The sequence below is a fragment of the Ictidomys tridecemlineatus genome, chromosome 3 (genome assembly GCF_052094955.1).
Source record: "Ictidomys tridecemlineatus isolate mIctTri1 chromosome 3, mIctTri1.hap1, whole genome shotgun sequence".
In the NCBI taxonomy this organism is placed as follows: domain Eukaryota; kingdom Metazoa; phylum Chordata; class Mammalia; order Rodentia; family Sciuridae; genus Ictidomys; species Ictidomys tridecemlineatus.
The window spans coordinates 146,865,782-146,878,971 of NC_135479.1; the positions used below are offsets into that span (position 1 = coordinate 146,865,782).

General features: G+C 32.8%; 1 protein-coding gene across 14 annotated transcripts in view; it reads right to left on the bottom strand.

Moving 5' to 3' along the window:
* Stxbp5l (syntaxin binding protein 5L) overlaps nt 1-13,190 on the bottom strand; it is a 326,815-nt gene that overhangs the window by 73,902 nt on the left and 239,723 nt on the right. The gene's annotated exons all lie outside the window — the stretch shown is intronic.

Consider the following 13,190-nt stretch of genomic DNA (forward strand, 5'->3'; position numbering starts at 1 on the left):
TTGAAAATATTTTCTTCTGCAATATTTTGTAGATTTCAGTATGGCAGTCTTATACATGGGATTTTTAAAGTCTTCTATTATCATGTCCCAAATTCTTGTTTTTACCAAGTTTCAGTAGACTTTTTTGAATATGTTTCTTCATTTGCTGTGTAAACTAAAATATTTCCAGAAACTACATGATTGTTTTTAATATAGTTGTCATCAGTTATGCTTTCTTCTTATTATTATTCTCTGGGCGAATGGGACCATATCATTTAGAAGACTATCCTCTATGTATTATCTTGGTTTTCTTTTGTCATGCTGGGATTGAATCCAGGCTCTCACAAATTGTAGGCAAGCATGAGATCACTGAGATATCTCAAGCGGTTTTTTAAATTTCATTTTAAGTCAAGGTCCCACTAAGTTTCCAGACTGGCCTTGCAAATGTGATCCTCCCATCTCAATATCATGAATAGCTGGGATTATAGTTTATTTCCTAATTGTTTACTATCATTTTATAGAAATACGACTGATTTTTACATACTGACATGTTTTCTTCAATCTTACTGAATTCACTTTTTATTTTGCAGCTTTCTTATAGATTCCTTTAGTTTTTCTATATATACCATAATAGCACTTATTTTTAGGTATATTATTTTTTTTACCTTGCTTTTGCCCTTACTAGGTTATGAAGTAAAAAGCTGAATAATGATGAGAGTTGATATCCTTCCTTTATTTATGATTTTAGGGGGGGGGGGAATATTTAATATGTTATAACAAAGTATGATGCTATTTATTTATTTTTTCATGAATAGGATTTATTCAATTGAGGAATGTCCTTGTTCCTAGTTTGTGGAAGATTTTTTGTCATAAATAAGTGTTCAATTTTGTCCAATTTTTTTATATGTATTGAGATGATCATATTTTTTTCCTTTAAATTCTATTTATCAATCATTTTACATTGATTGATTTTTAAATGTTAAATTAGCATTCCTGGGATAAATCTATCTTGTTTATAATGTTTATATTTCTTATATTTATGTGTCATATTCCATTTACTAGTTATTTTATGTATAATTTTTATATCTATGTTCATGAATGAGTCTGGTCTGTAGTTTTCTTACACTTTGCTGTATCAATTTTAGTCATCAACATTTTGATGGCTTTTTTCTGGTCCCTAAAAGGCTTCGCATTAAATGTCTCATAGGGTTAATCTATGGAACCATTTGAGGCTTAAAGTTTTCTTGAGGGAAGTATTTAATTTTGAATTTAAAAAAATTTAAAAGACTATTATTTATATTTTCCAAGGTGTTTTATGTCAGCTTTGGTAGGTTTTGTCTTTCAAAGAATCTCTTAAAATTCATCTAAATGTCAGTTTCTAGGCACACAGTTGTTCATAACATTACTTTGTAAATTTTAGTGTTTGTATAATCCATAGTGATGTTCCCTTTTTCATTTCATTTGATCATACATTATTTTTTTTTCCTGGAGTCAGTCTCAGGGTTTTTAGACTTTATTAGTGCTTTTGAAGTATCATATTTTTTTGTTGATATATAGTATTATTTGTCTTCTACTTCATTGATTTCTGACCTTTATAATTTCCTTTCATTTATGTTGTGTTTCTTTGCTCTTTTTTTTCTTAGCATCTTAAGAAGGAAGTTTAGATTATGGGTTTCCAAAATAACCATCCATGGTTTAGATTTTTATTCAAAGACTGCTTTAGCAGCAATATATATATATATATATATATATATATATATATATATATATATATATACACGCATATATACACACACACACACACACACACACACACATATATATGTGTTTTGTTCATACTTTCACTCAGGTCAAAAATACATTAAAATGTCTTTGGTCATTTCTTTTTTAAGCCATAAGTTATTTTAAAAAAATTATCTCAGAATAGAAGACAGAAAGACAAACCCACAAAGATACAATTATCCGATCCTTGAGAAAGATGCCAAAACCATATAGTGTAGAAAAGACAACCTTCTCAACAAATGGAGGAAACAGGTAATCCCTATGCAGAAGAATGAGACTAGACCCTTATCTCTCACCCTGTACAGAGTCAACTCAAAGTGAATCAAAGACCTAAGAATTAGACAAGAAACTATGGAACTCCTAGAAGAAAATGTAGGGGCAACATTCTAGTATATAGACACAGGCAATGACTTTCTCAATAGGACACCTAAAGCTCAAGAAATAATGCCAGCAGTTAATTAAATGAGATGGCATAAAATTAAAAAGCTTCTATACAGCATGGGAAATCATTAAGAATGTGAAAAGAGAATCTAGAGAATGGGAGAAAATCTTTGCTAGATATCATTCTGACAGAGAATTAATATCCAGAATATATAAAGAACTCAAAACACAAACATGCACACAAACGTACATGCACACACACAAAAAGATGGGCAAATGAACTAAATATATCTCAAAAGAAGTAATTGTTGGCCATTTATATTTCATGAACAAATGTTCAACAATGGTATGATTTATATGGGAGATATGCTCCCAAAACTCATGTGTAAGACAATGTAAGAAAATTTAGAGGGGAAATAAATGATTTTATTATGAGCACCTAAACCTAATGAGTACATTAGTCCTATGATAGGGATTAATTGGGTTGTACCTGTAGGCGGGGAGGGGTGGGTGGAGAATGTAGATCACTGGGGGCATGCCTTGCGGTATATATTTTATTTTTGATGAGTGGAGCTTGCTCTCTGATTCTTAGTGTCATGTCCCCTTGGCTTTTCTCTGCCACGATGTTCTGACTCACCTCCAGCCCTGAGGGGTGGAGTTGGCCATCTATGAACTAAGCCTCTAAAACTGTGAACCCTCAAATAAACTTTTACTCTTCTGTTTATTCTTATTTAGAATTTTGTTCACAGCAGTGAAAAGGCTGACTGAAACAAATATTGTTATCAAGTAGGGAAATATAAATCAAAACTATACTGAGATTTCATCTGATTCACTTTAGAATGGCAGCCATTAATGATACAAACAATGATGAATGCTGGAGAGGATGTGGAGAAAAAAGGAACACTTTTACACTGTTGGTGGAATTGTAAATTAGTCAACCATTATCAAAATCAGTATGGAATTTCCTCAAAAAACTAGGAATGGAATTACCATATTACCCAGCTATACCACTGTTAATACCACTCCTCGGCATTGATCCTAAATAATTAAAGTCATCATTCTATAGCGATATATGCATACCCATGTTCACAGCAGCACAATTCACAACAGAAAAACTATGGAATCCACCTAGGATGAATGGCTAAATAAAGTGTGGTATGCATACACAATGGCATTTTATTCAGCCATAAGAATGCAACCATGTCATTTTCAGGAAAATGAATGGAACATGAGGACATTATGTTAAACAAAATAAGTCAAAATCAAAAAGTCAAGGACCATATGATTTCTCTCATATGTGACAAAGAAAGTTTGGAGTTATCTCATGAAAATCAAAGAGAAATCAATGCAGATAGACCAAAGGGACTAGATGAAGGGAATAGGGGAGGGAAAGGGGAAATACTGTGAAAATGATACTGGTTAAATTATATTGTTATATTCTGTACATGTACATTGTTACAAATATGTAACAATGTATTCCATTGTTATGTACAACTGTCATGCACTAATATGAACAAAAATAATAAAAACGTGTTCAGAATTTCCAATAGGGATCAATATCTAATTCAATTTCTTTTGTAGTCAGATAGCAAATTTTGCTTCATTTCAATTATCTGTAATTCACTATATCTTATTTTATGGTTCAGTCTATCATTATAAAAAGCTATATATCTACTTGAAAAGATATAATTAATAATATTAATCAAATACATTAATATTAATTAAAGATCCTACTATTAATTAAATATTAGTAATATTAAAGATATAATTAAAATATAATTTAAAAATATTTTAAATTTAATAGCACAGGTATCTATTTATGCGTGTTAGGTTAACTTGGTCAATAGAGTTCCTTATGTTGTTTATATCCTGAAGAATTTTCATTTATTTATACTATCAGTTACTAAGGGGAAATGATGAATTCCCCAAAATGATTGTAGATTTCTTGATTTCAATGGTAGTTTTAACAATTTTTCTTTATGTATTTTTAATATTTTTGTTGACAAGTAAAAGAGTTTTAATATCTTTCTGATAGTCTTTAAAAATTTTTAACTACTTCTCTATCTCACTGCCTCAAAATCTACTTCATCTTAACATAGCCAAATATACTTTCTTTCTTTCTTTTTGAGAGAGAGAGGTGGGGGGAGGGAGGGAGGGAGGGGTGGAGGGAGAGAATTTTTAAATATTTATTTTTTAGTTTTCAGAGGACAGAACATCTTTATTTTTATGTGGTGCTGAGGATCAAACCCAGTGCCCCACACACACATGCCAGGTGAGCGTGCTACCACTTGAGCCACATCCCCAGCCCCCCAAATATACTTTCTTATGGTTAGTTTTTTAATGAAATTCTTTTACTTTCAATCTATTTGGGTTTCTATATTTAAAGTGCATCTCATATAAATAGCTTGTAGTTGGATTCCTATTTAACCTTGTCTCAAAATCTCTGCAGTTTTCTTTGTAAAGTTTATTCTAGTAACACAATATAATCTTTGGGTTAGTTTTGTATCCATATATTTTTATTTGTTTTCAATTTGTTCTTTATGTTCTCCCCCAACCCCCATGCCTCATTTCCATCTTTTGAGAAAATAATTTTAGTATTCTATTTTGTCTTCTCATTGACTTTTTAGCTCCAGTCTTCTATTTTATTTTTCTAGTAACTTTTCTATGGATTATAATAAGAATACACAGTTAATCACAGTCTACCTTTAATTATTTTTACACCACTTCTCTTAGGATAAAAGAAATTTAAGACATTATATATACTGTTTACATGCTACTCATGATTTGTGTTTTTGTCATACATTTTACTTTTACTCATTATAAACCCTATAATATACCATTTTTATAAAATAAATGTACTTTTAAAGAATTTAAGATAAAATAATGTTTCATATTTAACAAAATATTTATTCTTTCCAGTGTGCTTCATTCTTACTGTATTTCCAAGTCTCAATCTGTGATTATTTTCTTTTAGCTTCTAAAAACTTCTTCACCATTTCTTATACTGTAGGCCTACTAAAGACAAATTCATTTATCTTCATATTTGAATGACATTTTTGCTAGATATAGAATTCTGTACTGATAATTTTTTCAGTTTTTGTGTTGTCTTTGGCTTTAATTATTTCTGGTGAGAAGTAATTCATTAATCACATCATTGTTATCCTGTAGGTGGTAAGTATATTTCTCTGTTGATTTTAACATTTTCTTTTATGTTGGTTTCAGTGATTTGACTTGCGTTTTTATTTTATTTTCCTCTGTTGGGATTTTCTGAGCCTCCATGTCTTTCAGTTGATGTTTTCCATCGAATCTCAAAAACATGCAGACACAGTTACTAATGCCTACTTCCTTTTTGTTAACTTTTAAAAATGCATTTCTTCCGTTTGGATCATTGCTATTGATCTGATTCAACATATCATCAGAGCAGTGATCTTTTGATTTCACATATATTTTTCAGTTCTGTAATTTGTTTGATTCTTTTCAGTTTGTTTTTCTCCTGAAATTCCCAAACATATTTACCCACTTTAATTCACTTTTCCTATTTTTTTCTTATAATAGTTCTTTAAAAGTTCTTGACTGCTTATTTTAATTTGTGTCACCTATGAGTCTCTTTAAATTGGCTTTCTTTCTCCAATTATGTGTCATGAATTTCTGCTTCTTTGTGTGTTTTTATTTTCTGATAGCACGCTATATATAAAACAATGCTAGAAGCTGAAGTTTCCCTCAATATGTGTTTATCCTTTTTTTTGTTAATTTCTTTGGTAAGTAACTTAAGTGAAGTGTAATTCAATTTTTATAAGGCATTGAACTAAGGTGGAATTGAGTTGCAACTTTAATTAGATTAAGTTGTTTAATTTCAAATTAGTCCAAGAATATTTCTCTTTGTTTTTACAAACTGTTTACATGTTGACTTACCACACTGTAATGCATTAATCTTTACAATTAAAATAAGAAAGGATAATCAGAGAAATATGAGGGCTCAAGAAAAAATTATAGGAAAAAGATTTTTCTTTGCTTTTAAAGTTAACACTTGAAATTCCACTCACGTTTTGCCAAGGTGCTAACTGCTGATCTCAGTATTTGTGCAGAGAAAGGGCTGGGATACTGCTTTAGAGAGTTTTAATTAATATTTTGGTTAAATTATATAATAATATCAGAAAGGCAAGTCCATTAATATTGCATGAATTTCTCTGATTTCACAGTCCCACCTGCATTGCCACTTTGTCACAAGAATTTCAGGAGTGTAAGGCTTTGGTAACAGTAAACTGTGAACTTGAACAACTGGTTTTTGTATTTAGAGCTCTTTCAAATTATAATCCATAGGCCAGTCCAGAAAATAATCTTAATCTATGGAAGGGCCACTCCTTTCCCCAGGTATGGAGACATCTGCAGCTTCATTCTCACTTATGAATAATTCTTCCCTCTCTAGCATTTGCTTAATAAGGCATCTTTGAGTCTAACACTCTTCAATAGCTCTATAAGAAAGTATAATTTTATTTTTAAAATTAATATCACAGAATTTTATTACTGTTGCTAGCACTTCTTTCAACATTCTGTCGGGAAATAGAAAGCTCCTTGTTCAGGAATATTTGCAATCTTGGAAATACTGTTGTCATGGTATAGAGGTGTCCCCCAAAAGCTCATATGTGACAGGTGCAAGAAGTCTCAGAGATGAAATGATTAGATTATGGATCAACTAGGTGATGATTATAGGCAGGCAGGGTATGACTGGAGGAAGTAGGTCCACTGGAGGTATGACTTTGGGGTTTGTATTTTCCCCCTGATGAGTAGAGCCATCACTCTACTTCCTTGTTGCACTGTCCTGACCTGCTTTTCTCCCCCATACCTTTCTACCATAATGTTCTGTTTCACCTTGGGCCCAGAGCTAGGCAGTTGGCTGACTAGGGTCTGAGCCTCTGAAACCATGAACCATATTAAACTTTTTCTCCTCTACATTTTCCTTGTCAGGTCTTTTTTCAGAGAGATAAAAAAGATGATTAAAACAGAAACTGGTACTGAGAGTGGGACCATGTCTGTAACTAACCAGTCCATATGATTCAGAATCCTTTGGTGCTTTCTAGTGGGGTGGAGAAGGGATTTTGAAAAGTTTAGATTTGCAAAGTGGAAAGGCATTGTAAGTGGAGTTTAATAGGTGATCTGGTGGGAGCTCAGAAGACCAAAATGGTGATAGAACTGTGGACAGAAAAGACAGGGCCCATGAGGTTTCAGAGGAGGATGACTCTACTGGAAATTGTTTTAGAGGCATTTGTGTTACATGCTAGCAAATACGTTATCTACATTTTCCCCATATCCTGAGACTTTCTTTGAAGCTGAATGTAAAGGTCATGGGCTAATTAATCTGGTGGAAGAAATTTCAAGGGAGCACAGTATTCAGATTGTGGCATGGATATTATGAGCAGCTTTTAGCCAAGCTTACTATGATAATAAGAAGCAGAAATATTTTTGAAAACTTGCAATTTGGTCAGAAAAGTGCAAGTAAAACTGTGCCTAAGGAAGCTGTTAAAAAGATTATAGCCACTAAAGAAATGCTAATTACTTTACCCAGAAAGAATAGGACAGGTGGCTTGAGGGCATCTCATAATTGGCAAGACCACATCCATCTCAGGCTTACAGTTATAAAAGTACAAATTCCTTTGAAAATAGACCATAGGGGCAACCTGCTTGCATAAGAGGACCTAGGAACTTGTTTCACATGCTCAACCCCCAAGGTACTCAGAGGCTGCTGCAGCCATAATCCCTAGGAGCTTGGTTACTTCTCAAGATGGCAGCACACCTTGGTATCAACCATAAAGTTTTACTTCATATATAGAAATGCAGGATATTGGAGTTGAGAGGTCATGAAGACTTCTCCCCAGATTTCAAAGGAAGGCCTGGGAGACCAGGAAGTGTAGCGGTGTCAGAGTCCCTGCAGTCTGCCTTTGAGGGTATGATGCATAAAGATGTGAGAAGAAAGCCAAATCTGCAATGGAGACCCCTGAAATTAAGAGAACCAGTGATGTGAGATGTCTGTGTAAGAAAGCTGCAGGAATTGAGAAGAAACAAACCAAAAGAGAAGCCACATGGGGCTGCAACTATTAAGGTCATATGGCAGAGGTATATAAGCCCTTGTGAGAGGACATCATGATGCCATGACATGTGCCCCATTTACTAGATGTGGAGCTACTGGATTTGTTTTCCCAGTTGAATATCAGCCTTTTTTGGCCCCATCCTTCCATTCTAAGCCCCTATATCTTTCTTGTGGGTGGAAATGTTTACTCTGTGCCATCATACATAGATATATGTGATGTGTTTTTGATATTTACAGTGAAAACACTTGTGAGTTTACCTTGAATTTCAGAAAACTTTGATCTTGAAATTTTGGGTAATAATGGAACTATTAAGACACATAGGGACTCTTAAAAATGAACTATATGTATTTTGTACCATGAGATGGACAGGAGCTTTTGAGGGCCATGGGTGGAATGAGGTATCCTAAAGGATCATGTGTGAGACAATGCAGAAATTTTCAGAGGTGAAATGACTGGATTATTAGGTCTACCTAATCAATGGGTTAATCAACTGATATGGATTAACTGTATAAAGATGGGTGCAGCTAGAGGAGTAGGCCACTGGGGACAAGACTTTGGGTTTATGCTTGTCCCCGGTGAGTGGAGTCACTGCTTTGCTTCCTGTTAACCATATCCTGAGGTGCTTTTCTCTGCCATACCCTTCCACCATGATGTTCTGCCTCACCTTGGTCCCAGAATTGGTCAACAGTGGACTGAATCTCTGAAAATGTGAGCCCAAATAAACTTTTTCTCCTTTACATTTTTCTTGTCAGGTCTTTTAGTCAGAATGATGAAAAAACTGACTAAAACAACTGGGAAAGTAGGTTTGAAGACATGAGGAATCAGAGGAATGGAAAACAGTTAATCCATTACTGACACTAGTAGTTTATTAAAGTGTTCAGTACACATGCTAAATAATTGTGTCTTTTTTAATAATAATTTTTTAAAAATATTTTTTTAGTTGTAGATGGACATAATACTCTTATTTTTATGTGGTGCTGAGGATCGAACCCAGTGCCTTCATGTGAGGTGAACACTCTACCACTGAGCTACAACCCCAGCCCTAATTGTGTCTTCTTAATAATATACTAAGCATTACGTGATTAAGTTTTCCTGAGATTATGTGAACAAAGTTATAATTGACATCTGAGTAAAGAAAAGTATATTAGTTATTAAACTTGAAAGGTTTTGTATAATGATTCACTGGAAAATATATAATGAATTCTGGTTAGAACAGATACAGAAATTGTATGGTAAATAACAATGGAAGACATAATTCCCTTAGCTACAGTGAATTATATCAACTTTTATTTTAAAAATTTAAGAATGTATACATATGCCTCAATTGATAATTGGGAATTTAAATATTGAATTGTTAATTCTAAATAAAATCAGTATTTTTAAGGAGACTTATATCCAATATGTCAATACATGCATCTACATGAACAGTCTACCCTTTTAAGGATTTTCTTACCAAATAATATTCACAGTTAAACAATTTTCTCTGAATGTTTTAAATTTGATTGAAAATGTAGCCAGATAATATTTTGTTGCAGCAATACATGGTAGATGTAGATTCCAGTAAAATATCCCTCCTCCTCAGTTGTGACAACCAAGTGTCTGTATGCATTGCCAAATGTCCTCTAGGAGATAGTGTCATCTTTTGTGGAACATTACTGCTTTAGGTTTTATTGGCCTATTTTATTTGGTTTACTCTCAATGATATTACTGCTAACTAAACTATAGAAAGCTAACACATACTACTGAGCAATTATTTCCCTTATTTGTATTTCTTAGTTTCCTTTTGTAAATTTGAAGATTGAACCTTATATTTTTTCTACTAATTATAATTCAGTGTAGTTGCTTTTCAATATAAAGTTTTGGTATAAGAAAATTTACATTGTAAAACCAAATCTAAAAAAAAGGAGGTGGGGCTGGGGCTGTAGCTCAGTTGGTGGAGTGCTTTCCTAGCACATGTGAGGCACAGGGTTCAATCCTCAAAACCACATAAAAATAAAATAAAGGTATAGTGTCCATCTACTATATATAGTAGATGGACACTAATATATATATGAAGCCTACTTAAATATAGAACTGAAAATCAGATGTAATAATCATTTGTTTCATATTTAAAACAAATCATACACTTTTCAATTTATCCATTTTCTTTCTGTAACTCTCTTCTTTATCTTTCTTTAGTAATTGAGAAAAATCTCCTATTTAAATCTCCTAAAAATGTCCTATTTAATGTCTCCTATTACATGTGCTGATGATTCCCAACCCCTCTCAACTTAAGATTTTGCTCCTTTTATAATCTCCTCTCTTCCTTAGCACAATTCAATCTCTCTCCCTTTCTCTTTTTTGATCATTCCATATTCATGTAAATTAAAAATATTCTCTTCCTGCTAAAATTTAAAATAAAAAACATCAACATGCCTCTTCTTTTTTTTTAAACCCAGGGGCATTCAACCACAGTCTTATTTTGTATTTTTCTTAAGAGACAGGGTCTCAGAGTTGCTTAGCATCTTGTTGTTGCTGAGGTTGGCTTTGAACCTGCAGTTCTCCATCTTAGCCTCCTGAGTCACTGTGATTATAGGCATGAGCCACCATGCCCGGCTCCACCTCCTCCTTTTAATACCTTATTTCAATGTAGGTACTGGCCCATTTTTCTGTATCCCTTTATAACCAAGTGCTTTGAAAGAGATATTTACTTGTGCTATTTCCTCACCTGTCCCTCTTCAATCTAATATTATTCTGGCTTCCATCTCACTACTTTTCTAAAACTAAAACTGTCTTTTTGAAGGGTTACTAGTAACCACCACAGGTTCACCCATCAGTCACATTTCTGAGCTTATTCTACTTAAGTGTAACTTTTCAGGTAGCTAACCACTTCTAGAAATAGTCTCTCCTCAAATTATCTCTTCTCCTTGAGAAGTCCTCTTCTTCTTGAATTTAAATGTTGAAATTTCTGACGTTTCTATCCACAATCTCCAACCCCTTTCCTCCTCATCTAGGTTATTTTATTTATTCCCATTAAATACCATGTATATGATGAGACTCAAATTATAGCCTAGAACTCTTATCTGATATTCATAGTTGTTAAACTATACACTTGACATCTCCACATGAACATGTTACAGAGATACTAAAATTTAACATGTCTAATATTGACTCTGTAATTCCTAGTAAAGCTCCCCCCATCTCAAGCTTCATTGTCTTTGTAAATAATATCATGACATGACCAGTAGCTAAAGTCAAAATCTGGGAATAATCATTAATTCCACTTTCTTATTTCTTACACTGATTTGTAATAGTAGCTCTGTAATGCTGTTATCCTTGAAATTACCCTTTCTCTTTAATAACAATTCTCTTACCCTAGTCAAGAATATGCTCATTTCTTGTCTGTAGTGCAATACCGAGTTTCTAACTTGTATGATCTTTTATGGACCCATATTTTCTTCACTCAGCAGTGTGCATACTATTTTTAGAACACAAATGAAGCATATAATTCTCTTGCTTAAAGCAAGAGAGAATTTCTTATAACTGCTGCAGGAGTTTGCATTATCTGGTCACTGCTCATCTCTACATCATCTTATTTTCCCTTTCACACACCATACTCCTAATCTCTCTGGCCTTTTTTCTATTTTTAGATGATAGTTAAATCCTTTACCACCTTAGAACCTACTTATAAGCTGTTCTATATGCCTGGAATGTAATGATCCTTGTTCTTCATAAAGCTAGTGCTTTTAAAGAAAGCTTCATTGAGATTTAATTGATATATCTATAAAATATATAATTTGATAACTGATCATATTTATATACCTAGAAAACGATCTGTATAATCAAGATAAAAAACACATCCATCATATCTAAGAATTTTGTGTGCTATTTTGTAACCCCTTCTTTCTGCCCTCCCTATAAGTGTCCCTTCACATCCCTAGGCAACCATTTATCTGCTTTCTATCACAATGTATTAGTCTTCATTTCCTTGAATTTTCTATGAATGGAATCCATATTATATCCCCTTTTATTCTGATTTCTTTGTTTTTCTGATTATCAACACCAATCTTTAATGTTTAAAATAATTATGCTATCTTGATCTTTTTCCAAACTTTTTTGAAAATGTAAAGTCATTGTAAGCATGAATGAAGTACTAGTTTCTTTTCAAACAGTACAAAGCTTTGACTAGTTTTTTCTTATCTTATAAAGCTTTACTTCAGTGTTTCCTCCTTAGAAGGGGTTTCCCTTGACAACATTCATTCTTCTCTATCATAGCATTACTACCATTTTACAATTATAATAGTATATCTATGTATTTATTTATCTGTACATTGTCTGTAATGAATAGAAGGAAAATATGTAATTGTTTACTCATCATTCTGTACTTAATGCCCAGAAAAATGTTTGACACAGTAACTCTTCAATAAATAATCTTTGAAATTTTTCCCTTTAAGGCACTCCTTTTCTTATTATTTTTCTTTTCTTCCATTCTTGACCTTCTCTATTTATTTTGTATTATTTATATTATTTATTTAATAGTTCTCATTATTTTTTCCCTTTATTTTTTTAGTTTGTGTTTTTAGGACCTGCTATATTTCCACAAATTGAAAACCATGAAGTGAAAGAGGGAAAATATCAATGAATAAGCCTGAGGCTCTCCAAAAGATCCTCTGTTGCATAACTGAAAACTGATGCACAAGCAAATTTTTCTGACAATGTTCTACATTAATCCTAGTTTTCAAACTTCCTTTGACTCAACTGACTCAGTCAATTCTTATTTATCGAAATTTCTGTTAAATAAATAGGGCACCATCCATTGAGGCAACGAACTGAGTTTTAGCTTTAAGCTTCCATACTTGGTTAGACACTGGAAAGGTTATTTAACTCCACTCTGGCTTTGTTTCATCATACATTGACTCTGGCTTTGTTTCATCATACATTGTAACAATAAAGAATATCTATTATCTATAGAAGTGCTTTTTA